The sequence below is a fragment of the Nannospalax galili genome, unplaced genomic scaffold (genome assembly GCF_000622305.1).
Source record: "Nannospalax galili isolate Female #2095 unplaced genomic scaffold, S.galili_v1.0 scaffold342, whole genome shotgun sequence".
NCBI lineage: Eukaryota > Metazoa > Chordata > Mammalia > Rodentia > Spalacidae > Nannospalax > Nannospalax galili.
Window position 1 is genome coordinate 1,383,645 of NW_008349359.1, and position 25,328 is coordinate 1,408,972.

A 25,328-nucleotide genomic window follows, 5' to 3' on the forward strand; every position below is an offset into this window, starting at 1 on the left:
ATTTTTTTATTTTTTAAATAAACTATTTATTGAGAATTTCATACATGCATATAAGGTGTTTTGATCAAATCCATGCCCACTCCCTCCCCTCCAACTCCTCCCATATCTCCCCATCACTTTTTTCTGATAACTTCATGTCTTTCTTGTGATTTATTAATTTTTTTTATGGGGCTTTTGGCTACTCTAACATGTATTGCCTGCGTGTAGGTAGGTGCACCTGTGTTGTGCAGTGCCCACTGAAGATAGAAGAGGCTGTTGGATCCCCTGGAACTGGAGTCAATGGACAGTTGTTAGCTGCCATGTGGGTGCTGGGATTCAAACCTGGGTCTTCTGCAAGAACAACCAGTGTTCTTCACCGCTGAGCCATCTCTCCGGTGCCCCCAAAATAAAGAAATCTTAAAGGATGCAGACTCTCCAAAAAGTATTAGAGGACTGGTAATATGGCTTAGCAGATAAGGGTACTGCTGTCAAGTCTGACAACCTGAGTTCTGACCTTGGAATCACATGGTGGAAGGAGAGAACAGACTCCATCTTCCACACATGCACCATTGCATACACATGTATCCCTCCTCTTTCTATCTCTCTCTCTCTCTCTCTCTCCCCCACCCACCAATACCACACCCATACAAAATTAATAAGTGTCTAAAAGTATTGGAAACTGAATTTTCCTGGAATATGTATGATCTTTCAAAACTGTATCCAAACTCTTAGCATTCCCATTAGCCATCCATTTTCCATATCTTTTTGGCTTAGTTTTAAAAATATGTATTTAATTAATTTATTTTTTAATGTGTATATTTGTTTTGCCTGCATGTAAATGCACTTATGTTGTGCAGTACCCACAGAGGTCAGAGCAAAGTGTTGAATTCCCTTAGAATTAGAATTACATACGGTTATTAGCCACCATGTGGGTGCTGGGGATTGAGCCCAGGTCCTCTGGAAGAGTAGCCAGTCCTCTTAACCAGGAACCATCTCTCCAGCCCCTTGGTTTTGTTTTTTAAACAGGCTCTCAGTTTGTAGCTCTGGCTGGCCTAGAACTCATTATGTATTATTATTATTATTATTATTATTATTACTACTACTATTTTTTGGTCTTTTTGAGGCAGGGTCTCCCTGTAGCCCTAGCTGGCTTAGAACTCACTATGTAGATCAGGCTGACTTTGAACTCAGAGATTTGCTTGCCTTTGCCTCCCAAATGCTGGGATTAAAGGCCTGTGCTACCAGGCCTGGCTGGAACTCATTATGTAGAACAGACTGGCCTTGAACTTGCAGCAATCCTCCTACCTCTGCCTTTCTCCTGCTGAGACTATTTGTGTGTTCCATCACACCTAGCCACATTTTTCATGTCTTTTATTGGCTAGTAAAACAGGATGCTGGCAGACTTTCTGAAGAGGATGAGATAGTGAATAGTTTGTGGACCAGAGGGTCACTATATCTGTTTGTGTGTCAATCTGTTTATGCTGTTGTAATAGAAAAACAATGTGATAATATGTAAGTGACTGATAGGTGTGACTGTCTTCTAAATGGCTATAAGTAGGCATCAGGCCTATAGTGATGACCCAATCTCAGGCTCACTACCTTAGTCATTTGTGAACTCAAGATTGGAAATAATTTTTCTTTTTAAAAATATTTGTTATTATTTAAAAAAAATATTTTATCAAAAAAAAAAAAAAGCCGGGTGTGGTGGCGCACGCTTTTAATCCCAACACTCGGGAGGCAGAGGCAGGCAGATCTCTGTGAGTTCAAGGCCAACCTGGTCTACATAGTGAGTTCCAGGACAGCTGGGGTCACAGGGAGACCCTGCTTCAAAAAGACCAAAAAAACCCCCCCATATATATATATGTTTTTTATTATTTTTATTTTACGTGTATGAGTGTATTACCTGCATTATGTGAGTGTGCCTGTGTTGTGCAGTGCTGTGGAGGTCAGAAGAAGGCTTCGGATTCCTCTGGAACTGGAGTTAAGGATAGTTCGTAGCCGCCATGTGGGTGCTGGGAATCAAACCCAGGTCCTCTGCAAGAGCAATCAGTGCTCTTAACCACTGAGTCATCTCTCCAGCCGCATATATTTATTATTTTTATTTTATGTGTATGAATATATTGCCTGCATGTATGCAAGGGCATCTATGTTGTGCAATGCCCACAGAGGTCAGAAGAGGGTGTCAGATACCCTTGAACTGGAGTTACAGTCAGCTGTTAGCTGCCATGTGGGTGCTGAGAATTGAACCCCAGGTTCTCTGCAAGAGCAGCCAGTGCTCCTAACAGCTGAGCCATCTCTCTAGCTCTATTTATTATTTTTATTTTATGTGTATGAATATATTGCTTCCATGTAGGTAGGTGCATCCATGTCATGCAGTGACTGTGGACGTTAGAAGAGGGCGTCAGATCCCCTGGAACTGGACTTTACAGATGGTTGTTAGCTGCCATGTGGGTGCTGGGAATTGAACCTGGGTCCTCTGCAAGAGCAGCCAGTGCTCTTAACCGCTGAGCCATCTCTCCAGACCAGGCAAGACAGGATTTACTGTGAGGTAGACAAAGCTTGGGCTGCATAGCAAGACCCTGTCTCAAAAAAGAAAAGAAAGGAGCAATTATAGACTATGCCTACATTGTGATTTCTTTTGAGGATTAGTGAGCTATAGAATGTAAAACAATGCTTTGACTATAGTAAGTAGCAAATACTTGTTACTGTTATTGGCAGAGGCAGAAGAATCTGCATCTTATGGAACCATCTTACTAAAGTGAGTTTCATAGCCCATGACCACTTCTTGGAACTATGGATTCCTGTGGTGTGAAATCTTGATTCCAGAAACAAAGTTTTGGGTAGTCTGAAGTGATTCTAAGGCAGGGAAAATCTTGGGGACATGAAAAGGGGAAAGAAGTCCCTCACTCTGGAATCTGGTTTAAACCTTTGCCAGTAGCAGAGCAAGAATTCCAGCACTTCTAGGCTTTTCTTTATTCCTAGCCATAATCCTGCAATTTTCTAGGAATCTCACCAGAAACCATAGTGGCTCTTGGTTTTACTTTATCAGATAGTAATTCCTTCCAAGGCATCCTCTAGAGCTACCTAGCATATCTCTCTTGAGAAAGAAAAAGAGATTATTAGTAACTTTTTTATTAAAGATATTTTAATATAGGTTTTAAGTATCAGGACTAGGAAAAAGAGAGGTGCTCAGAAGAAAGCAAGACACACTCAAGGGGGCGTATGTACTTACAAAGTTAGAGTACAGGGAAAAATACACACCCAAGTGTGTATGGGCTTCTCCAAGAGAGTAAACAATTAATTGTCCTAGCATCGGTTATACATATTATCTTGGTGGTTTTCAGGTTACATCTCAAAAAGTTGAGACAGGGTCTCCCTGTAAGCACCAGCTGGCCTGGAACTCACTATGTAGACCAGGCTAGCCTCTATCCCACAGAGATCTGCCTGCTTCTGCTTCCCAAGTTCTGGGATTTAAGGTGTGTGCCACCATGCCCAGCATATTCTCCTTATTTATTTTTTATTTTTAAAAATATTTTATTATTTTTATTTTATGTGTATGCATGCATTGCCTGCATGTAGGTAAGTGCACCCCCATTATTTTATTTATTTACTTTTAATTCTTTGAGATCTTCTCTTTTTTTCTCTCTCTCTCTCTCTTTTTTATGTGTATGAGTGTAATGCCTGCATGTGTGTATGTGCACCCAGGTCCTACAGTGCCCTCGGAGGACAGAAGAGGCTGTCAGATTCCCTGGAACTGGAGTTAGGGACAGTTGTTGCTGTCATGTGGGTGCTGGGATTTGAACCTGGGTCTTCTGCAAGAACAGCCAGTGTTTTAACCACTGAGCATTCTCTCTAGCCCCTCTCCTTACTTTAAAAAATTATTTTTTATTTCATATATTTGAATGTTTTGCCTCCATGTATGTAAGTGCACCATATGCATAACAAACCTCCAGAGGCCAGAAGAGGGCCTGTGCATCTGGCTGGATTCCCTGGAACTGAATGGTTGTTAGCTGCCATGTGGGTGCTGGGAGCCAAACTTAGGTTTTCTGCAAGAGCAGCCCATGTTCTTAACTGCTGAGTCATCTATCCAGCTTCTCCCCTCTCCCAGTTTTTTTAAGGATACTGTCTTCTGAGGATAATGCTTATACTAAAGATGTGGGTAAGTACAGACCTTTTGTGTCATCTAATAATATTTTTGTTTAAATGTAGCTCTTGATTTTTAAAAATGTTTTTATTTATTAGTTTTATTTTATGCATATGAGTGTATTGCCTGCATGTAGGTAAGTGCACCTGTGTCATGCAGTGCCCGCGGAGATCAGAAGAGGCCGTCAGACCCCTGGAACTGAAGTTACGGACAGTTGTTAGCTGCCATACGGGTGCTGGGATTTGAACCTGGGTCTTCTGCAAGAACAGTCAGTGCTCTTAACCACTGAGCCATCTCTCTAGCCCAAACTCTTGATTTTTTTTGTGGTGACTGGGATTGAACACAGAGCCTTGTACATGTTATGTTAGGCTAATGCTCTACCACTGAACTATGTCTCCAGCTCTTGTTTTCTTTTTCCTTCCTTCCTTCCTTCCTTCCTTCCTTCCTTCCTTCCTTCCTTCCTTCCTTCCTTTCTTTCTTTCTTTCTTTCTTTCTTTCTTTCTTTCTTCCTTGGATTTAATTAAAACATGTATATATATATATATAGTGTTTGTGTGTGTAAGCATGTACAATGTGTGTATGTATGTGTGTGAGAGGCATGTGCATGCCACACCATGCATGCAGAGGTCAGAGTATAACTTTGTGGCCTCAGCTTTCTCTTTCCACCTTTATGTGGGTCCTGGGGATTGAACGAAGGCTGCAAGGCTTGCACCGTAAGTGCCTTTACCTGCTGAGCTATGTTGACAGTACCCCCCCCCCTTTTTTTTTTCTTTTTTGAGACAGGGTCCCCTGTAGCCCCAGCTATCCTGGAACTTCCTGTGTAGACCAGGCTGGCCTCAAACTCAGAGAGCTGCCTGCCTCTGCCTCCTAAGTACTGAGCCATCTTGTTTGCCTTGCTATTTCTTTTTAAGAAATGGGCCTGAGGATTGAACCTAGAGCCTCATACATGCTAAGCACACACTCTACCACTGAGTGATATCTTTAGTCATACACACGCTCGCGCGCGCGCGCACGCACACACGCACTCACACACACACACACACACACACACACACACACACACACAGAGAAGTATCATTTGAATATTTTTAAATTTTATGTGTATGTTTTGCCTACGTGTGTGGGTGCTGGAATTGAACCTGGATCCTCTGCAAGAACAGCCAGTGCTCTTAACCTCAGCCCCAAGATTGATTTTTTTTTTTGTTTGTTTTGAGACAGGGTCTCCCTGTAGCCACAGCTGTCCTGGACTTTCTGTGGAGACCAGGCTGGCCTTGATCTCACGGAGATCTGCCTGTTTCTGTCTCCTGCTGGGATTAAAGGCATAAGCCACCATGCCCAGCCTCCACCATACTTTTTGAGACAGTCTCTCACTGAACCTGGAGCTTTTTTGCCTAGACTGGATGGCCAACAAGTCCCAGGAATCTTCCTTCCTTCATGTCCTCAGCACTGTGATTACTGGTGTGTGATGTCATACCACCTTATTTATTATTTTATTTATTATTTGTTAAATATTTATTATTTTTATTTTATGTGCATGAATGTATTGTCTTTATGTATGTAAGTGTACCTGTGTCGTGCAGTGCTCAAGGAGGTCCGAATAGGGTGTCGGATCCCCTGGAACTGGGGTTAAGGATGGTTGTTAGCTGCCATGTGGGTGCTGGGAATTGAACCTGGATCCTCTACAAGAGCAGCCAGTGCTCTTAATTACTGAGCCATCTCTCTAGCCCCCTTAATTTTTTTTTTTTCAATTCTTCAAGGATGAGGTTTATTAAGAGAAAAAGAGCCTTGAGACCATAATTGGGTCTTGGGGTGAGTAAGCATTAGAAAGAAAAGGTACAATATATTAAGAACCTCATAACAGGCCTGAAAGAAGTCTTCTCTTTAAAACCCAGAGAGGAGCTTTGTTAAACATGAGAATAAGAGAGACAGGGAGATAGTCTCTATCTGAGGGATGGAGTGGGAGGAAGAGGCTCAGAGAAACACCCTCAGAGAAATCCCTGTTTTAACTCTTGACAGACCAAGAAGTATGTGCAAGACTGACTTTACTTATGACTTAAACAATGTTACTTTCTTTGAAACAGTTTTGTTAACTGTGTTAGTCTTTCATTTCTGTGACAAATTCAGAGAAATAGTATAAAGGATGAAGGACTAAGTTTGACTTACATCCCCATGCCTGGCTAGTAAAATTTTGAATCCATCATGATCCAATCACTTCCTTAAAGGCCTACCTTTAAACACTTCAGACCACAACTCTTTCAAGTTATGCATATCATCAGTTTTTTGCCTTTTGGTTTTAGGTTGAATTCATTGAGTCTTATTGTCAAGAGTCTATGGGAAAATACAATTTTCCAGAACCATTTAGTGTTCAATAATAGCAGTTGAGGGTTCTTCTTTTTTTCTCTGTCTCTTCCTTCTTTCCTCTTTCGTTCCCTCTGTCTCACTGTGTGGTCCAGACTTATCTTGAACTCTACAGTGCTGTGACTACAGGTGTGCACCACCACACCTGACTTGGCATATGCATTCTTACTACTATGATTTGTAACACATTTTTTTCAGATACAATTCTGTTTTTATTATATTTGTGTTTTCTTGGCTTCTTTGGAAGTATTCTTATAGTTGTTACATGCTGATTTTTTTTAATAGAGACTAATTATTTAGTCACTTCAAACTTGTATTAACTCTTCAAATAAACCATAGTAACTAGCCAGGCATGGTGATATGCACACCTGTCTACCCAGCATTTGGGAGATGGAGTCAGGATGATCAAGACTTCAAGGTTATCCTCACCTATATGGTATATTTGAGGCTGCTCTGAGTTATACAAGATCCTGTCTTGCCTGGTGTAGTGGTGCATGCTTTTAATCCCATCACTCAGGAGGCAGAGGCAGGTGGATCTCTGAGATTGTGGCCAGTCAAGTCTACATAGAAGTTCCAGGTGAGCTGTGCTATAGGGAGACCCTGTTTCAAAAAAGATTTTTTAAAAAAGCTCCTTTCTCAACTTTGTCTCCTCAAAACCCTGCCAAAAAACCCAGACAAATGGCACCATAGCTGAGAAGTGTAGGTATTTGTTAATTCATAATTTAAGGAATACCACCTAGAATCACTTACCTTGATTTCTGTTACATGAGTGTGTTTTTGTTTGTTTGTTTGCTTTGGTTTTGCTTGCTTACACCTCTTGGGTGCTGGGATTAAGGGCATGTGCCACCATACCTGGCCCAGGAGTGTTTTTTTGTTTTCTTTTTTTGTCTTTTTGAAATAGGGTCTCCTCTAGAGCAAATGGCCTGGAATTCTATGTAGACCAGGTTGGCCTTGATCTCACAGAGATCTGCCTGCCCCTGGGATTAAAGGTGTGTACCAGCATACCTGGCTCCAGGAGTGTTGTAAATTTGGTAATAAAGTTGATATTGTATTGATGTTTTTGTTTTAAGACAGGATATCATATAATCTAGGCTAGCCTTGAACTCACTGTTTATCCAACAATAGGTGTGGTAGCAAGCAGTCTACCAACTGAGCTATGGTATCCCGTCCCTTATTGATGTTCTTAGTATCTTCAACTCTTAATATACTTGGCAAAAAATAATCTTAATTTTTTTTTATTTATTTTTATTTTATATGTATGAGTGTTTTGCCTAAATGTAAATGCACCGCCTACATGTAAATGCACCACCTGCATGCAATGCCCGCAGAGGCCAGAAGAGGATATTGGATTCCCTGGACCTGGAGTTACAGACAGTTGTTAGTCATTGTCTGGGTGCTAGGAACTAAATCTGAGTCCTCTGCAAGAGCAGCCAGTGGTCTTAACTGCTGAGCCATTTCTCCAGTTCCCCAAATAAGTCTTTTTTGATTTTTGAAATGGCCTTGCTGTGTAACTCAGGCTAGCCTTGAATTTTTGCTCTTCCCCACTCCATTTGCTGACTTCAGATTACAGGCTTGTCAGCACTAAACCTGGCTCAAAAGACTAATAATTGCATTTAAATTTTTCTTACTATGTTAAATTTTGCATTGGAGTCAAAGGTGGCAATTGAACATAATTTGAATTTTAAATGTTTTCTTTTTCATGTACTTGTGTATATGGTGTGCCTGGGTTTGTATATGTGTGTTCACATGTGTGTGGACATGTGTATATTCATGTATGTGCATCAGCCCCAGGTTGATGCTGGGAGTCTTCCTCAATCACTCTCAACCTAGTATGTTGAGCATGGGACTCTGAATTAAACTCAACTTGCTGATTAGGCTACTCTGGCTAGCCAGTTGGCTCAAGGAATCCCATCTCCACCTTCTGAGAGCTGGAATTACAGGCGGGCCACCTTGCTTTCTTGACATTTAAGCTGGTTCTGAGGATCTGTATGTTTGCTGCTTGTGCAGCAAGCTCTTTAACTGCTCAACCAGCTCCCAAAAGCTAATAATCTTTTTTTTTTTTTTTTTTTCTGGCCTGGAACTCATAGACCAGGCTGGCATAGAACTCACAGAAATCTGCTTGCCTCTGCCTCCCAAGTGCAGGGATTAAAGGCGTGCATCACATGCTAAAAGCTAACAATCTTAAATAGCTTTTTCCCTACACACATTTCTTTGACATTGTGAAACAAGATTTAGTTAACTCATCATTGATAAATAATTATTTGATTGCTGAACAGTTAAACCACTCAATTTACTTTGGTTACATCCTCATTTGTAGTTTTTATTTTTGTAAAGAAATTTAGCTGTGGTGAACCATTCTAGTTTATATTTCCTGTTTTTTTTTTCTTTGCTGATTGTATGTGGAATTAGTATAATGAGTGCTTAGTCTGGTAATGCTTATGCACGTTGTATTCTTTTAGCACAGCTATAGTGTCTGTGTATAATAAACATAATGCTTTTCCATCTAATTTCTAATCCACACTGTTGTATCTTAAAAGTATGAAGCTGAAGTCTACTTACATAATTTTTCCTTGTATGGACATGATGGGTATGTGGTAATAAAAATGCACAGTATTGGCTGTGGCCCTCAGAAAGCTGTCAGGTTATTACTACATCATTGCAATTCATAGTATGCTGAGCTAATATGAGTGACATTGACACTGGGAGCCAGAAGCAGCCATAGAAGACATGTATATAAGTATGTTTTTTAAAGAAAATTTTATTTACGGACACAGATTTGAATTATATATGACTTATACATAATGAAGCATTCTTTTGGTTTTATTTCAGTTACTTAAAAATATAAAAACTGAGTAAGGCACAGTGGCAACATTCTTATAATCCCAGCACTTTAGAGGTAGAGGCAAGAGGATCAAAAGTTTAAGACCAGCCTGAGTTACTAAGTGAGCTTGAGACCAGCCTGGGATATGTGAGGCCCTGCCTCAAAAAGCAAAAAACATACAGTCGGGCGTGGTGGTGCATGCCTTTAGTCCCAGCACTTGGGAGGCAGAGGCAGGTGGATCTCTGTGAGTTCAAGGCCAGCCTGGTCTACATAGTGAGTTCCAGGCAGCTGGGGATACAGGGAGACCCTGTCTCAAAAATACCAAAAAAAAAAAAAGCAAAAAACAAACACAAGGCAGCTAGGCATGATGGTGTATACTTATACTATACTTCATCCATTTGGGAGGCTGAGGCAGGAGGATTGCTTGAGCCTAGGAATTCTAGACCAGCCTAGGCAACATAATGAGTGCCTGTTTCACAAAACAAGGTTTGTTGGTTTTTTCTCCTTGTGTGTTTGGTATATATGTGTATACATGTTAGTGTATTAGTGTGTGCATGTGCATACATGTTTATTAGGAGGCTAGAGGTTTTTTGCAGTCATTCTCCACCTTATTTTTAAAAGATTTTTAATTTTTATTTATTTGTGTGTCTATGTGGAAGTATGCTACCATGTGTGCAGGTGCTCTTAGGGGCAAGAAGGTGTAGCATCCCTTGGAGTTGGAGTTACTGGCTGTTGTAAACAACCCAATGTGGGTGTTGGGAATGAAATTCCAGTTCTGGAAAAGCAGCAGTCATTCAACCACTGAGGTGGAGGGAGGAGGATTGGATGTTTGGGTATTCAAGGCCAGCCTTGGCTAATATAATAGTGAGTTTGAGGCCAGAATGGGCTACATGAGACCCTGTCTCAAAAACAAAAAGTAAAAAGGAAGAGTTTGTTTTGGCTCATGGTTTGAGGGTACAGTTCATCATGGTGGGGAAATCATGGTAGCATTGGTATGAGGCAGCTTTTCCACAGTCACCAACAGAGAGGTGATTGCTAGTGCTCAGCTTGCTTTCTCCCTTTTATTTAATCTGGGATCTCAGCCTATTGGATAATGTCAACCAAAATTTTTCCTACTCAGTTAAGCCTTTATGAAAACATCTTCATAGATACACCCAGAGGCATATTTTCATGATTCTAAATGCAGTCAATCTGATAATGAAGATTAGCCATCACATCTAGTATGTGTGAAGCCTTAAGTTCAATCCCCAATCCAGGAAGAACAAACAAACAAAAAGGTAGAAACATAAATGCCAAGACCCAACTCATCTACCTATTCTTTATAAACTCTTCAGGAACTATTGTCATATTAGTGTCATTGCAAGTTATTAGAAATTATTTTAGTAACCTACGTGTGTGTACATTGGGTAGCAGTGTATTTTTATTTTTCACAATAGAGGTTGAGAAATACTTAAATAGCATAAATGATAACAAATTAATTTCATTTGATTTTATTTTGAGACAGGGTCTCCCTGTAGCCCCAGCTAGCCTGGAACTCACTTTGAACACTCAATCTTGCAGTACCCTTGGAGGCCAGAAGAGGGCATCAGATCCCCTGAAACTGGAGTTACGGATTGTTGTTAGTCACCTTGTAGGTGCTGGGAACTTTCAGGTTCTCTGGAAAAGCAATAAGTATTCTTTCTTTTTTTTAAATTTTTGAATACATTTTATTATTTTTATTTTATGTGTATGAGTGTATTGCCTGCATGTTTGTGAGTGCACCCATGTTGTGCAATGCCATGGAGGTCAGAAGAGGGCGTTGGATTCCCCTGGAACTAGAGTTAAGGAAGGTTTGTAGCTGCCATGTGGGTGCTGGGAACCGAACTTGTGTCCTCTGCAAGAGCAGTCAGTGCTCTTAACCGCTGAGCCATCTCTCCAGCCCTGCAATAAGTATTCTTTTAAAATATTTTACTTATTATTTTATATGTATGAGTGTTATACCTGCATGTAAGTAAGTGCGCCTGTGTCATGCAGTGCCTGTGGAAGACAGAAGAGGCTGTCAGATCCCCTGGAACTGGAGTTATGGACAGTTGTTAGCTGCCATGTGGGTGTTGGGATTCGAATCCCGGTCTTCTGCAAGAACAACCGGTGTTCTTAACCACTGAGCCATCTCTCCAGCCCTCCAATAAGTATTCTAAACTGCTGAGCTGTCTCTCCAGTTCCAGTTTCACTACATAGCCCAGGATGTCTTCAAATTTCAGATCCTCTTGCCTCAGTCTCCCAAATGTTGGGATTTCTTTTTTTCTTTTATCTTTTTTTTTTTTTTTTTTTTTTTTTTGCTTCAGATAACTGCTTTCTGTTCGTCCCAGCTGTCCTGGAACTATGTAGACCAGGCTGGCCTTGAACTCACAGAGATCTGCCTGCCTCTGTTTCCCGAGTGCTGGGATTAAAGACGTGCACCACCACGCCCTGCCGGGATTTCTTTTTTTTCCTAAAGATTTATTTTTATGTATATATGTTTGTATGTATGCCGTTTGTGAGCAAGTGCCCAAGGAGGCCAGCAGAGGGCATTGGAACCCCTGGAGCTGGAGTTACAGGCAGTTGTGAGCTGCCTGAAGTGGGTTCTGGGAACCAAACTCAGGTCCTCTGGAAAAATCAGGAAACACTCTTAACTGCTGAACCATCTCTCCAGCACCAAATGCTGGATTTCATACATCTAGCTATGTACCTGGTTTATATCAATTAAAAAAAATGTCAAGTTCCATGAAGACTACCTCTCTTCCAGGTGTATCTTAGGTTTTTGAATTTGTTAATTCTGGAGCCAGGGAGATTGCTCAGTGCGTAAAAACACTAGCCATGGGAGCCTGATGACCCTACCTGAGTCTGTAATCCCAGCACTCATGATAGATAGCAGGCGAAGACAGGAGAATTGGTTGGGAACTTGCAGGCCAGCTAGCCTGAAGTATGTAGTGCAGCCACAGAAACAGGAGACCTGCCTCAACAAGATGGAAGGTAGTAATAACCAATTGCTGAAAACCTCTGACATCCACAGATGCACCATGCATGACATAGGTGTCTTACCTCTGACAGCCACAGATGCACTATGACACAGATGTTTCTCTCTCTCTCTCTCTCTCTCTCTCTCTCTCTCTCTCTCTCAAAACAAATGTTTTGACACGATCTTATGTAGTCCTGACTGATCTCAAATTTGTTTAGTAGTCCAGGGTGACCTTGAACTTCTGCTCCTTCTATCTTCACTCCTTGAATGCTGGGATTGCAGGCATATACTACTAAGCCTGATTGGTTTATACAGGGCTGGGCATTGAACCTAGAGCTTTGTGTGTGCCAGGCCATTATTCTACCAACTGAGCCACAGTCCTAGCCCAAGTTTCTTTCATGTGTAGTTCTTCTGAGTGACTTAAAAAAATTTTTTTTAAAATTATTTTAATTTGTATTTATGCGTATATTGCCTGCATGTAGGTAAGTGCACCCATTTTGTGCAATGCCCTCAGATGTCCTAAGAGGCTTTCGGATCCCCTGGGACTGGAGTTAAGAGCACTGACTGCTCTTGCAGAGGACCCGGGCTCGATTCCCAGCACCCACATGGCGGCTACAAACCATCCTTAACTCCAGTTCCAGGGGAATCCAAAGCCCTCTTCTGACCTCCGCGGCATTGCGTGACATGGGTGCAGTCACATACATGCAGGCAATACACTCGTACACATAAAATTTAAAAAATTTTTTAAAATTATTTTTATTTTATGCGTTTGAGTGTATTGTCTACATGTAAGTGTACCTGTGTTGTACAGTGCCTAGGGAAGTCAGAAGAGGGTATCAGATCCCCTGGAACTGGAGTTACACACTATTGTTAGCCGCCATGTGGGTACTAGGAACTGAACCCTGGTCCTTTGGAAGAGCAGCTAGTGCTTTTAACTGCTGAGCCATGTCTCTAGCCCCAGGAGGCTATAAACATTATTTTTTATTTATTTACTTATTTATTTATATATTTATTTATTTATTTTTGTGGATATACATTTGCCAAACCTGAGTGTGGAGGTCAGAGGGTAGTAAAACTTGTGGGAGTCATTTTTCTCCTACTGTGTGGGTGCCAAGGATTGAATTCAGGCCATTAGGCTTGCTAGCAAATTACTGTACCTGATGAGCCATTTCTTTTTAAAGATTTTATTTTACTTCACTGGGTGTAGTGGCACATGCCTTTAATACCAGCACTCAGGAGGCAGAGGTAGGTGGATCTCCATGAGATCAAGGCCAGCCTGGTCTATATAGTGAGTTCCAGGCCAACTGGGGCTGTAGGGAGACCCTATCTCAAAAAGAAAAAAATAAAAGATTTTATTTTTAGCTCCAGCTGGCCTGGAACTCATTATGTAGACCATACTGGCCTGGAACTGAGATCCTGATGCCTCGGTTTCTTTCCTTAGTGCTGGTATTAAAGGCATGCACCACCATGTTTAGTTTAAGGTTTATTTCTATGTGTGTATGTGTTTGTATGCCACATGTGTTCGGGTGCCCCTGAAAGCCAGAAGAGGGTGTCAGATTCCCTGGAGCTGGGGGTTTCTGGCAGTTGTGAACCGCCTGGTGTGCGTGCTGGGAATTGAACTCAGGTCCTCTGGAAGAGCAAGTGATTTTTTTTTGGTGGGGGTCTTTTTGAGACAGGGTCTCCCTGTAGCCCCAGCTGACCTGGAACTCACTATGTAGACCAGGCTGGGCCCTTGAACTTGTAGAGATCTGCCTGCCTCTGCCTCCCAAGTGCTGGGATTAAAGGCCATGTGCCACCACGCCCGGCTATGCAAGTGATCTTTTTGAGACAGGGTCTTCCTGTAGCCCCAGGTGGCTTGGAACTCACTATGTCAGGCTGGCCTTGAACTTGCAGAGATCTGCCTGCCTCTGCCTCCGAGTGCTGGGACTAAAGGCATGTGCCACCATACCTGGCTTTAGTCCTGTTTTTTTGAGACAGAATCTCACTCTGTTAACTCAGAACTTGCCTGTTTCCCTCTCCTGAGAATTAGGATTACAGGTGTGCATTATCATGCCTGATGTACTTTTTTTTTTTTCTTTGATACTTCTGGTTTCTTTTTAATAAAACAAACGTACAACAGTGCCAATGTATGGTCCACACATCAGTCTTTTTTGCAAGTGAATGGTCTTCTCCCTGATGCCCTCTTTGGTCACAATGCAGATCCTGAGTATATATGTTCTCGGCTACAGAAACAAAGACATCTTTTACTAGCCTCATAGTTCTGTTCAAGGACAGAAAGACATACTCCACATTCTGTATGTTTCTGAAACTGACCTGGTTGTCAAGCAGGGGCTGCAGCATGGCACTTACTGAGCCTCCAGACTTGGAGTCTGTCTGGTAGGAGCACCCTGAGTCAAAGCTATGCAGAGTTCTCTTCCCTTCTTAGTCAAGTCCAGTGATGATGTGGTAAATAAAGTAAGGGAAGTGCCTTGAGTACAGGATGGTAGACAGGATCACAGTAATTGTTTTCATGGTCTTGTTATTAGGATGCTTGTACATACTTAATCCTGTTTCCATTATCTTTGTCAGAGTGAGGCAATCACTATGAAAACTGCTACAACCATCACTGTTAATTTGTAACATTTGGGGCTGTCTCCAGTGTGAATTGAAAACCCTTACTCAATCCAGTGTCAGAAACAACAGTTGAAAAACCTCCAGTAATTGCCAGTACAATATCTCTGTTGAAGGCATAGGTCAAGAAGCACAGCTGCACAGGGCCTGTGGAACCACAAGACTCCATTCTCAACTCAGCCCTGCCTAGCTTCTGCTGTCTTCTTGATGGCATACTTTTGTTATTAAATACTGGTTTTTAATTATGTGTATGTACCACATTGAAGGTGCCCAGGGAGGCCAGGAGAAGGGTTCTGATCCCTTGGAGCTGGAATTTCAGGAATTTGTGAGTCACTGGCTGTGGGTTATGGGGTTTGAACTTGGGTCCTCAAAGAACAAGTACTCTTAACTGCTGAACCATCACTCCAGCCTTGATGGCATACCTTTTTTTTTTTTGCCTCTTTGAAACAGCGTCTCCCTGAAGCTCCAGTTGGTCTGGAACACACTATGTAGACCAGGCTGGCCTTGAACTCACAAAGATCCGCCTACCTCTGCCTCCCCAGTGCTGGGTCTATAGGTGTGCGCCACCACACCCCGCTGATGGCATACTTTTAAGATAAGGTTTTGTTTATCTTATGATGGTCCTCTATATGTTTGGGGGAGAAATTTTACTGTTTTGTAATATCTAATAACCTGAGAATGCCTTGTTGATCACCACAGATTTTTGTTTTTGAGACAGGGTCTTACTGGCTAGCCTGGAACTGGTTATGTAGACCAAGCTGGCCTCAAACTCACAGAGATCCGACTGCCTCTATCTCCTGAGTGCTGGTATTAAAAGTGTGCACCATCACACCCGACTCATAGTTATTTTTTTGTTTTTTGGTCTTTTTGAGACAGGGTCTCCCTATGTAGCCCCCCTATGGAACTCACTATGTGGACCAGGCTGGCCTTGAACTCACAGAGATCCGCCTGCCTCTGCCTCCCAAGTGCTGGGATTAAAGGCGTGCGCCACCACGCCCAGCTTCATAGTTCGTTTTTAAAAAAAGATGAGTGTTTTGCCTGTATATATGTGTTAACTCGCCATGTGGATGCTGGGAACTGAACCCAGGTCCTTTGGAAGAGCAGCAAATACTCTTAATTGTTGAGCTGTCTCTCTAGCCCTACCATAGTTCATTTTGTAAGGCAGTGGTGCTCTTTATGAAAAATAAGTATGGCTTGCTTCATAGGCATTTGCACAATTTTTTGGTGTTTTTCTTCTGTCATAAGTTTTTGGATTTCTTTTTTTCTTCTGAGTTCAGCCTTGCAATATACTTGCTGTATCCCAGTCCTTGTCCTTGTCTAGTAATTTCTGTGCACATCTTGATGTGCTTAGGGGAACTTCTTCCATTTATGCTTTCCTAGGTGTTTCTTTTTTAAAAAATTATTTGTTATCATTATTTTAATATTTATTATTTTTATTTTATGTGTATGAATGCATTGCCTGCATGTAGGTAAGTGCACTCATGTCATGCAATGCCCGCGGAGGACAGAAGAGGCCCTCGGATCCCCTGGAACTGGAGTTATGGACAGTTGCTGGCTGCCATGTGGGTGCTGGGATTTGAACCTGGGTCTTCTGCAAGAACAACCAGTATTTTTAACTGCTGTGCTATCTCTCCAGCCCCTTATTTATTATTTTTATTTTATGCATATGCATGTATTGCTTGCATGTATGTTAAGTGTCGTGCAATGCCCACAGAGGACAGAGGAGGTCGTCTGATCCCCTGGAACTGGAGTTACAGACAGTCGTTTGCTGGGATTCGAACCTGGGTATTCTGCAAGAACAGTCAGTGTTCTTAACCGCTGAGCCATCTCTCCAACCCTGTAAGATGTTTCTTATAAAGAAAGGCATATTATTACATTGAGGAGCTGAAGTGATGGCTCAGCATTTAAGAGCACTGGCTGCTCTTGCAGCAGACCTGGCTTTGGTTCCTAGCACCCACATGGTAGCTAACAACTGTCTGTAACTCCAGTTCCAGGGGGTCTTCTGGCCTCTTCGGGCACTTGTATACATGCAGGCAAAACCCTCGTACACATAAAATAAAAATAATAAAGATAAAAATTTGAAAAAGGCATATTATTACATTGAAAATGTTTGTTTACACTTCATTTAAACCTACTGTATTTTAAAATTTTGTCTTTGTGTGCATGCATTCCATGGTGTGCATGTGGAAGTCAGAGGACAACTTGCTGGAGTTGGCTCTCTCCTTCTACCCTGTGAGTCCCGGGGATCAGGTCATCATGCCCCTTACCCACTGAGCCATCTGCTGTCCCTACTATTCGTTTTATCCTTTTGAAGCTCTTTGAAAACTTCATTTACTTTTATTGATTGCTGATATTTTTCCCTTTGGATCTTAGCAAGACAAATTTACTAATTTTTTCTTATAGATGATTGTATACAGATGGCAGTTATTGTAATTTGCTGCTTCTGTTGTCAGATGGTAAATTGTCGACAGAGGACTCATGGCATTTCTTCCAACTTATATTCAAGATGTTGTGTATTGATTTTTCTGAGGATAGTCAGAAGGCAGTCAATAAGTGATTAGATGTTCCTATAAAAATCTCTTTCTAGGTATCTGACCTGTCATTATTTCTGTAAGGAGAAATAATTTAGAAAAATTAAGAGTCAGTAGGTACTAGTCTTTATTTTTCTAATTACAACTATGTACCCCTCTGGAAAATGTTGGCCAAAGCAGCAGGGATACTTATAGTATGCCTTTATAAAATTCAAGTAATATAACCCTGTTTTTTGAACTCATATTGTAGGACATTAAATCAAAATCTGATATTTGTACTTCCTGAAAAACTGGAACCTGTGGCTTCACATTCACTTATTCAACAAATATAGTATGTCTATTCTATTCCAAGTATTGTGCTTATCATTGGGATAATGTTGCTAAGAATCTGAGAGTGGAGATGTCAGTCTCTACTTTTAAACTATTTCAAAATAATTACAATCAGGGGTGGTGGAGCACTCCTTTAAGCCCAGCACTTGGGAGGTAGAGGCAGGCACCCTGTAAGATTGAGGCTGGTCTGCATAGTGAGTTCCAGGTGAGCTGGGGCTGCAGGGAAATCCTGTCTCAAAAAGACCAAAAAAGAAAAAAAAAATTACAGTCAAGTTAAATGCCATAGAGAATATATATGGAGGGGGTCAGCTTACATGAGCATTAAAGTTTCTTGAACAAATGACATTTAAGTATGAAGGGTGAAATACAAGGTGAAAGGCATCTGGGAAGATCTCAGGCAAAATATGAGGAACATTTTATGGGCTGGAGATATGGGGCAGTAGGAGAACATGGTATTTATTTTTATTAATTTATTGGTTTTTATTTTTTATGTGTATGAGTGTATTGTCTGCATGCATGTAAGTGCGCCTGGGTTGTGCAGTGCCCGCAGAGGTCTAAAGAGGGCATTTGATCCCCTGGAACTGGAGTCATAGATGGTTGTTAGCCATGTGGGTGTTGGGAATTGAACCCACATCCTCTGTGAGAACAGCCAGTGCTGAGCCATCTCTCCAACCCTGATATTTCTTCCTTTTTTTTTGTCCTGGAACTTGCTATGTAAACCAGGCTGGCCTCAAACTCATAGAGATCCACCTGCCTCTGCCTCCCGAGTGCTGGGACTAAAGGCATGTGCTACCCCACCTGGCTTTTTTTTTTTTTAACAATAAATTTATTATTGTATGTGTGTACATGATGTGGTGGGTGGTTTTATGAGCCATGGTCCGCATGTGGAGGTCAGAGGACAACTTTGTGGATTTTTTCCCTTCCATTGGGGTAGTGATGGTTTTATCTGGAATGAGGTATTTGGGTTACACTGCAGCCCCTGCTGGCCTGGAACTTGCTATGTAGACCAGGCTAGCTTTGAACTCACAGAGGTCCATCTGCTTCTGCCTCCTGAGTGCTGGGATTAAAGGCGTGTGCCACCATGCCTGGCTTCTTTTTCTTGTGGGTATTTAAAAAGGCATATTTGAGGGCTGGAGAGATGGCATAGCAATTAAGAGCACTTGCTGCTCTTGCAGAAGACCTGGGTTTGGTTCCTAGCACTCACGTGGTTGCCCATGAATGTCTGCAATTCCAGCTTCAGGGGCTCTGACATCCTTTTGGTCTCCATGGGCACTATGCATGCATGTGATTCACACACATACATGCAGAGAAACACTCAAACATAAAAATAAAGCTAAAAAGGTATGTCTTTGTAGAAATCATAAGTGAAAAGACACGAACTGAAAAAATTGCATAAGATACATGGTTTATGTTGATAAATTCTGTTAACTAGGTTCTGCTAATTTAGAGTTCTAGTGTACACATCTGATCAGTGTATGAAGTGCCAGTATTTCCCTTGTCCTCAGTATACATAAGGTACTTAAGTATCTGTTGAATAGAAAAAAAATATGTAGGGGCTAGAAAGATAGCTCAGATAGTAAAGTGCTTGGCATACAAGCATGAGGCTCTGAGTTTAATCACCAACACCCACATAAAAATCTGGGCAAGGTGGTACAGGTGTAATTCCAGTGCTGGGGAGGCAATTTCCCTGCTTTAAAAAAAATGCATGTATATGGAATAGACCATATGTGTCTATAGGGCAGTCTTGGATCAAATTTGTATACATTCTAGGCAAACTTTTTATAATGAAAGAAAATCAAGGGTAAGATTTTGTGTGTGTGTGTTGTATATTAGAGTTGAATGAAGTAGGTGGGTGAAGCATAAAGGAGAGAATTCCAGTACAGGAAACCTAGTATCAGTGTTGGGGACTGAACCCAGGGCCTTGTGCATGCTAAACCAAGCATTCTACCACTGAGCTGTTACATCTGCCTTTTCTTATCTTTTGGAGACAAGTGGCTCTTGCTGATTAGAACTCATTATATAAACAGTTTGAGAATTCATGATCCTCCTTGCTTTAGGTTTCTGAGAGCTAGGATTACAAGCATGCACCATTTTGTCTGGCTACCGATGGCTTTTAAAGGAAAAATAATACAACTGAGTACTTCAGTTTGAGGAACACGGATTGAAAGTAGAATATAACCACTTGTGAAGTTACTTGAAAAAATAAACATTTTTAAAACGAAAAGCCAGTCACTTGGAGGTTGAGGATGTAGTTCAGTTAGTAAGGTGCTTGCTTAGCATGCATGAAGCCCTAGCATGCATAAAGCAAGTGTGGTAGCACATGGCTGGAGCCAGTAGTATCAGAAGTTCAGTCATCCTCAGCTATATAAGGAGTTCAAAGCCAGCCTGGGATAAGTGAGACCCTGTCTCACAACAAGAAGTTACTTGGTATTAGGATGATTGGAAACCAAAATTGAATCACTGGAATCTGTTTGGCTGTATTTGTATTATTTTAGATTAGCATTTACAAGTTCTCAAGTTTCTTTTCTTTTTTTTTTTTTTGGTCATTTTGAGACAGGGTCTCCCTGTCGTCCCAGCTGGCCTGGAACTCACCGAGATCCGCCTGCCTCTGCCTTCGGAGTCCTGGGATCAAAGATGTGCACCACCATGCCGGGCTGTCTCCGACTTCCTTTATAGGTTAAGCCAGACTCTACTGTGAAAAACTATGGGTAATTTACCTACTACGGGATCTAGTGCTGAATCTTGAGAGTCTTTATTAAAAAGTTTTTAAAGCTGGAGGACAATTTTATTAGAATTGGCGTAGAAACAACAGAGGAGGCAAGCTGCCAGATAGAGATGGAGAAGAGGAAGAAACTCATGCTTTTTGAGTTAGGATCAGCAATGGAGGTCTGCAAGCGGCTCTAGAAAGGGTGGGCAAGAGGTCTTCGAAAGAAAAAGAAAATCCAGAGTCAGGGCAAGCAAACTTAGGATTTTGGTTTAGGATCAGTAAGAAACTGGTGAAAGTTGTTTTCAAAGTATCTGCCAGCCAGGCTTGGTGGTGCACGCCTTTAATCTGGAGGCAGAAGCAGGTGCATCTCTGTGAGTTCGAGACCAGCCAGAGCGACATATTGAGACCCTTTCTTTAAAAAAAAAAAAAAAGTATTTGGCATTTCCTGTTTGCAGAGTAGAAAAAGAGTTACCAAAGAGAATTTCCAGTGCCCACTTCCATCCAAATTGTTCTCATAGATTCTTCAATTATAAAGATGTTATTTGGGTTATCTCTTTGAGGATGCTACCCAGTAATTTATAGCTTTGGAGCAGACATTTTAATGCTAAATAAACACAAATTTTAGTCTCAGAAAATGAGAAAACATTAAGACCTTTGAGAAGGCATCTTGGAGTCAGAGAAGAGGAAGGTGTTAAAGAAACAGTTGCTTTTCAATTTTGCCTAAATATTTCAATGCATTGCTGGAATCATGGGTTTCAGAATGATTTCAGAAGTTTATTAACTTTAGTTTTCTGGTGTAGATTATTCCAGCATAATTTCTGTTTACTATGTTGTGTATGTCCTCAGGAAGAGGAAACCAAAGAAAGATGATTCTTCCTAAGAGAAAAGCAGGTTAAATCAGTGTTCTTGGTTACCTCCTCTTCCTCTTGACTCCATTCTTAAAATCTCCTTGTTTTCTTTTTCCTTCATATGATTTGGTACTGTCACCTACGACAAAGTAGGTTCAAAGTGTTTCCTAATTCTGAGAGTGAAAGAAGTTTGGGAATACTGACTACAATTTCTGCTCTATTATTTACTTCTTTGTATCTCTTTTTTTCTCACTCTAAACACTCCTTTTTATTGTAGGATTAACAGCAAGGAACTACTGGTAAGTGGTAGAGTTGAAAGAAAACTAATTTTTGGTGTTGGGTTGTGAGGAATACTGTCTTTGACAACTGTCTGACGTTCTAGTTGGTTAATGGTTTCTTTGCATTTTACAGCTTCAGTGTTTTGAAGAAACAAAATACACAGGATCAAGGCACTAAATCTCAGATACTTTAAGGCAAATTTCTCGTTTCCTTGTTTTAAGACACCTTTCATCTTTTTATCAGGCAGTTTAGTGCTAGCTCCTCTTCCTTTCCCAGCTCCTCAGCGAGCCTTTATTTTCTTTTTGAGAAAAGATTTCTCTGTAGCCTAGGTGGTCCTGGAACGGGGTGTCCTCTAACCTGCAGCATTCCTTTTGCTTCAACCTCCTCAAAAGCCTTGGAGACAGGCACGAGCCATCACACTCTGCCCAGCTTTATCTGTTAGTGTTCTTTGTTGGTGGACGTTGAAAACTCCATTACTCTTCTTTCAAGGTGTCTGCTTCCAGGTTTTCCAGCGCTCTGGCGCTTTCCAGCCCTACAGCACTTCAGAGAGAAAGTCCTCGGGTGCTTTTGATGGGCTTATAAAGCTAAGGGGGTCAGTGAAACCTGGAGTTGGTGGGACTGGGTGCGGCAGGGGCGGGGCTGGAGAGGAGCCACCCGGGAGGGGTGAAAAGCACTGTGAAGAAAGGCCTTCTGGGCAGTCGTTTCAGATTTTTCACGAAGGCTTCGAGTACGAGGCTGAGGATGTTGGGTACCTCCCTTCTACCTCACCATGCGTGATTCTAGAAGCTTCAGTGGTTGTTTCCTGGGTTGCTAAGACGCAAGAAGGCACCGGCTTCTGTTCCGGGGGCGGATCCCAAGGGTCTCGTGGCAGCTCGAGGGCCGTTTGGCCTCCCGGTGTTGGGGGAGGGGCAGGGGAGGTGCTGCTCGCGCCTCCTTTTGCGCCTGCGCGGAGGGCTCCGTTCGGGTAGGAGCGCGTGCGCGGTGACGTGGACGTCCGGTGCGCGCGCAGGCTCTTCAGCTGAAGCGGACACAAGGTGTGCGAACCCAACAGAATGACCCGCCCCCCCCCCGCCCCCCCCCAGGGACATGAAGGACTCCGGGTGAGGCCAACCACGCCCCGCACGGTAACTCTCCGACCTGGGTGGAGGGCGTCGCTTTAGTAAAGGCCCGATTGGAGTTTTTTGAGAGTTTGAACCACTTGTGTATTTGAACGGCTTGACCGGGGCTCTGTAGAGTGATCTTCGCACGCCTGGGCCTGGCTGGGCCTTGAGCTGTGCAGCTTTTCGACCCTTGAGCGAGATTGCGCCCAACCACGCCCCGCACGGTAACTCTCCGACCTGGGTGGAGGGCGTCGCTTTAGTAAAGGCCCGATTGGAGTTTTTTGAGAGTTTGAACCACTTGTGTATTTGAACGGCTTGACCGGGGCTCTGTAGAGTGATCTTCGCACGCCTGGGCCTGGCTGGGCCTTGAGCTGTGCAGCTTTTCGACCCTTGAGCGAGATTGCGCAGTTCACCTCGCGCTGTTCCCGGCCTCACTTCCGCGTAGGTCATCGAACTGAGAACATCGACGCCAGAGGCAGTGGCCACGAGGCGGGCGGGGCGAGAAGCGCCCGTGGTGCGGCCCTGCCCTCGAGTGCGTGGGGGTGTTGCACCGCATGGCATGATCCGCGTGACAGTTTCTAGCCCTGCTGTAGGTTGAAATCTGTGTTTATTTGGCGCTTTGGATTTAGTACTCAGTTTTCAGGGTCTCACATCTCGGAGGGAAACAGCGTTAATCTCGCTTTCTCTAAGGAACTGGATCCAGCATTTTGACACTTGTACAAACGTCTCCTCTAGCACGTAATTTCTGGTCAAATTGAGGCAAGATCGCGAATTTAATGGAGTGAGTTGTATAGGAGCAAGAACTTTACAAAGGACCTCTGATTTGTAAGTGCATCATTGAGGGCGGACAAAACAGGTGGGGAAGAGCAGGTGTTATTTTCTTCCTCTTTGTGGGCCTGCGTTTAGCTAGTTTTCTGTTCATGGGACTTCTTTCTGTTGTAATTTTCAAGTAGGTCTCTGCCTTCAATGTAAGTGGGACATTAGTAAGCGTATTTACCACCTCTAAGTTGGGGAAATCTGTGTTCGAAGATTATGGAGGAGTTTTTGTTTTCCAAACTGGGGCGAAATTGGTTGCATTGGTTGTTGCTGTGAAAATTTTTGCCTCTTCTTTGAGCCCTGGGAATGCCTATTTTTCTGGCAAAAGGTTGCAAACAGGGATGGGTGAAGATTGTCTGAAAGAAAGGGTGGTATAATTAGTAGAACCATGCTTCCAAGGTTTGCGTCGCTGGAGCAGACACGTGGATCTTGAGAAGTTAGAGCCCACCCGTGTGCAACCCATGAGTGTTGTTGAGCTTGTCAATCTTTGTGGCCGAGTGTCTGGTGAACTCTGTGTTGGTCTGTTTTTCACTTGGGCACGTCGCCACAGCTAAGCTGCAGGGAAGGTGCGGGCTAGTGATGCGCAGGCTAGTGATGTGCCGTCTTCGAGGAAGGGGGCTGGTTGAGTGACTGGTTTGTGTAGTTTCCAAGGAAACCGAATTCAGTCTTAAGATCTTAGGGTTCCAGCTGGCTGCATGTGATACATGGGAATTCTGCCCTGAAGAGTTATCTTTGCGACATTTTTTCACGTGGTTCTTGGCCAGCTTTTTTGCAGTTGGAAAGCAAGATTGGGGGCCTATAGAATTAAGTCACTGGGAGTCCGTGTCCTTTCACCTGAACAGAGCTTATTGCAGGTTCTTGGGGCCGAAGGGCTTGTGCTTCCAGCAGTTACAAGGGTTGAGTGAGTTGGGGCCGCTTCACTGAAACGCAAGTGACTTGAAACTGAGTACCCTGGGTACTTTAGCATATTTATTCCAAGTTTGACATTTGTCCGATTCTGCAGTAAAAGTTTTCAGATTCTTTTTAGTAATTCTTTGGTATCTAAAGCTTGCTAGACTGAATTGTTTCTATTGAGTCCTAGGATTGGAAAATGTCTCTGAAGCTAGCAGTATTGCATGATATCTGGGAATGGGGGGAGGGGCTGTGGAGGGACGTACTTAGGCTTTTGTGGTTCTGTGTCCTAAAATCTGAAGTGTTTAATTCATATAGAGATAGATTCATATCTATCATCTATCTATCTATCTGTCTATCTATCTATCTATCTATCTATCTATCTATCTATCTATCTATCATCTATCTATCATTTATCATCTGTTTTTTGAAACAAGGGTCTCCTTGTAGCCCAGCTGGTTTGGCACTCATCATGCAGACCAGGCTGACCTTTATCTTAAATTAAATCGCTACATAGTAAACTAGTGTATTTTGTAGATTTTATGAGGGTCGTTATAGTAAAAATTTCCCAAAGAGGTCATTGGGTGAAAAGACATTTAAAATCGGTATTCTGAATTTTTTACAATTTATGGAACTTGCCTTATTATTTAAACCATCTTGTGTCTATTCCTTGAGGCAACATTTTGTATGAAGTGCCGTTTCAAGATATTACTGAGAAATTTTTCTTACACAATTGTACTTCTTAAGGCTCTAATACTTAAATTTTGTTTTTTTATTTATAGCCGGGCGTGGTGGTGCACGTCTTTAATCCCGTAATTCAGCACTCAGGAGGCAGAGGCAAACATATCTCTGTGTGGTCGGAGCACAGCCTGGTCTACATAGGGAGTTCCAGGCCAGCTGGGGCTACAGGGAGACCCTGTCTCAAAAAGACCAAAAA

At 42.4% G+C, this 25,328-nt stretch overlaps 1 protein-coding gene and 1 pseudogene across 11 annotated transcripts in view; one reads left to right on the forward strand and one right to left on the reverse strand.

Moving 5' to 3' along the window:
- Positions 1 to 15,058, reverse strand: part of LOC103744981 — a 33,308-nt pseudogene extending 18,250 nt beyond the window's left edge.
- Mga (MAX dimerization protein MGA) overlaps positions 1 to 25,328 on the forward strand; it is a 116,142-nt gene that overhangs the window by 18,509 nt on the left and 72,305 nt on the right. For 2 of the 11 annotated variants that reach the window (XM_029570275.1, XM_029570279.1), the window contains exon 1: positions 22,578 to 22,708. The exons of 6 other annotated variants lie outside the window; for them this stretch is intronic. The gene's annotated coding sequence lies outside the window, so the exon portion shown is untranslated. Of the gene's footprint in view, positions 1 to 22,540; positions 22,709 to 23,372; positions 23,510 to 25,328 lie in introns of those variants that run through there. 3 more of the 11 variants (XM_029570274.1, XM_029570272.1, XM_029570271.1) reach the window with 3 other exon arrangements.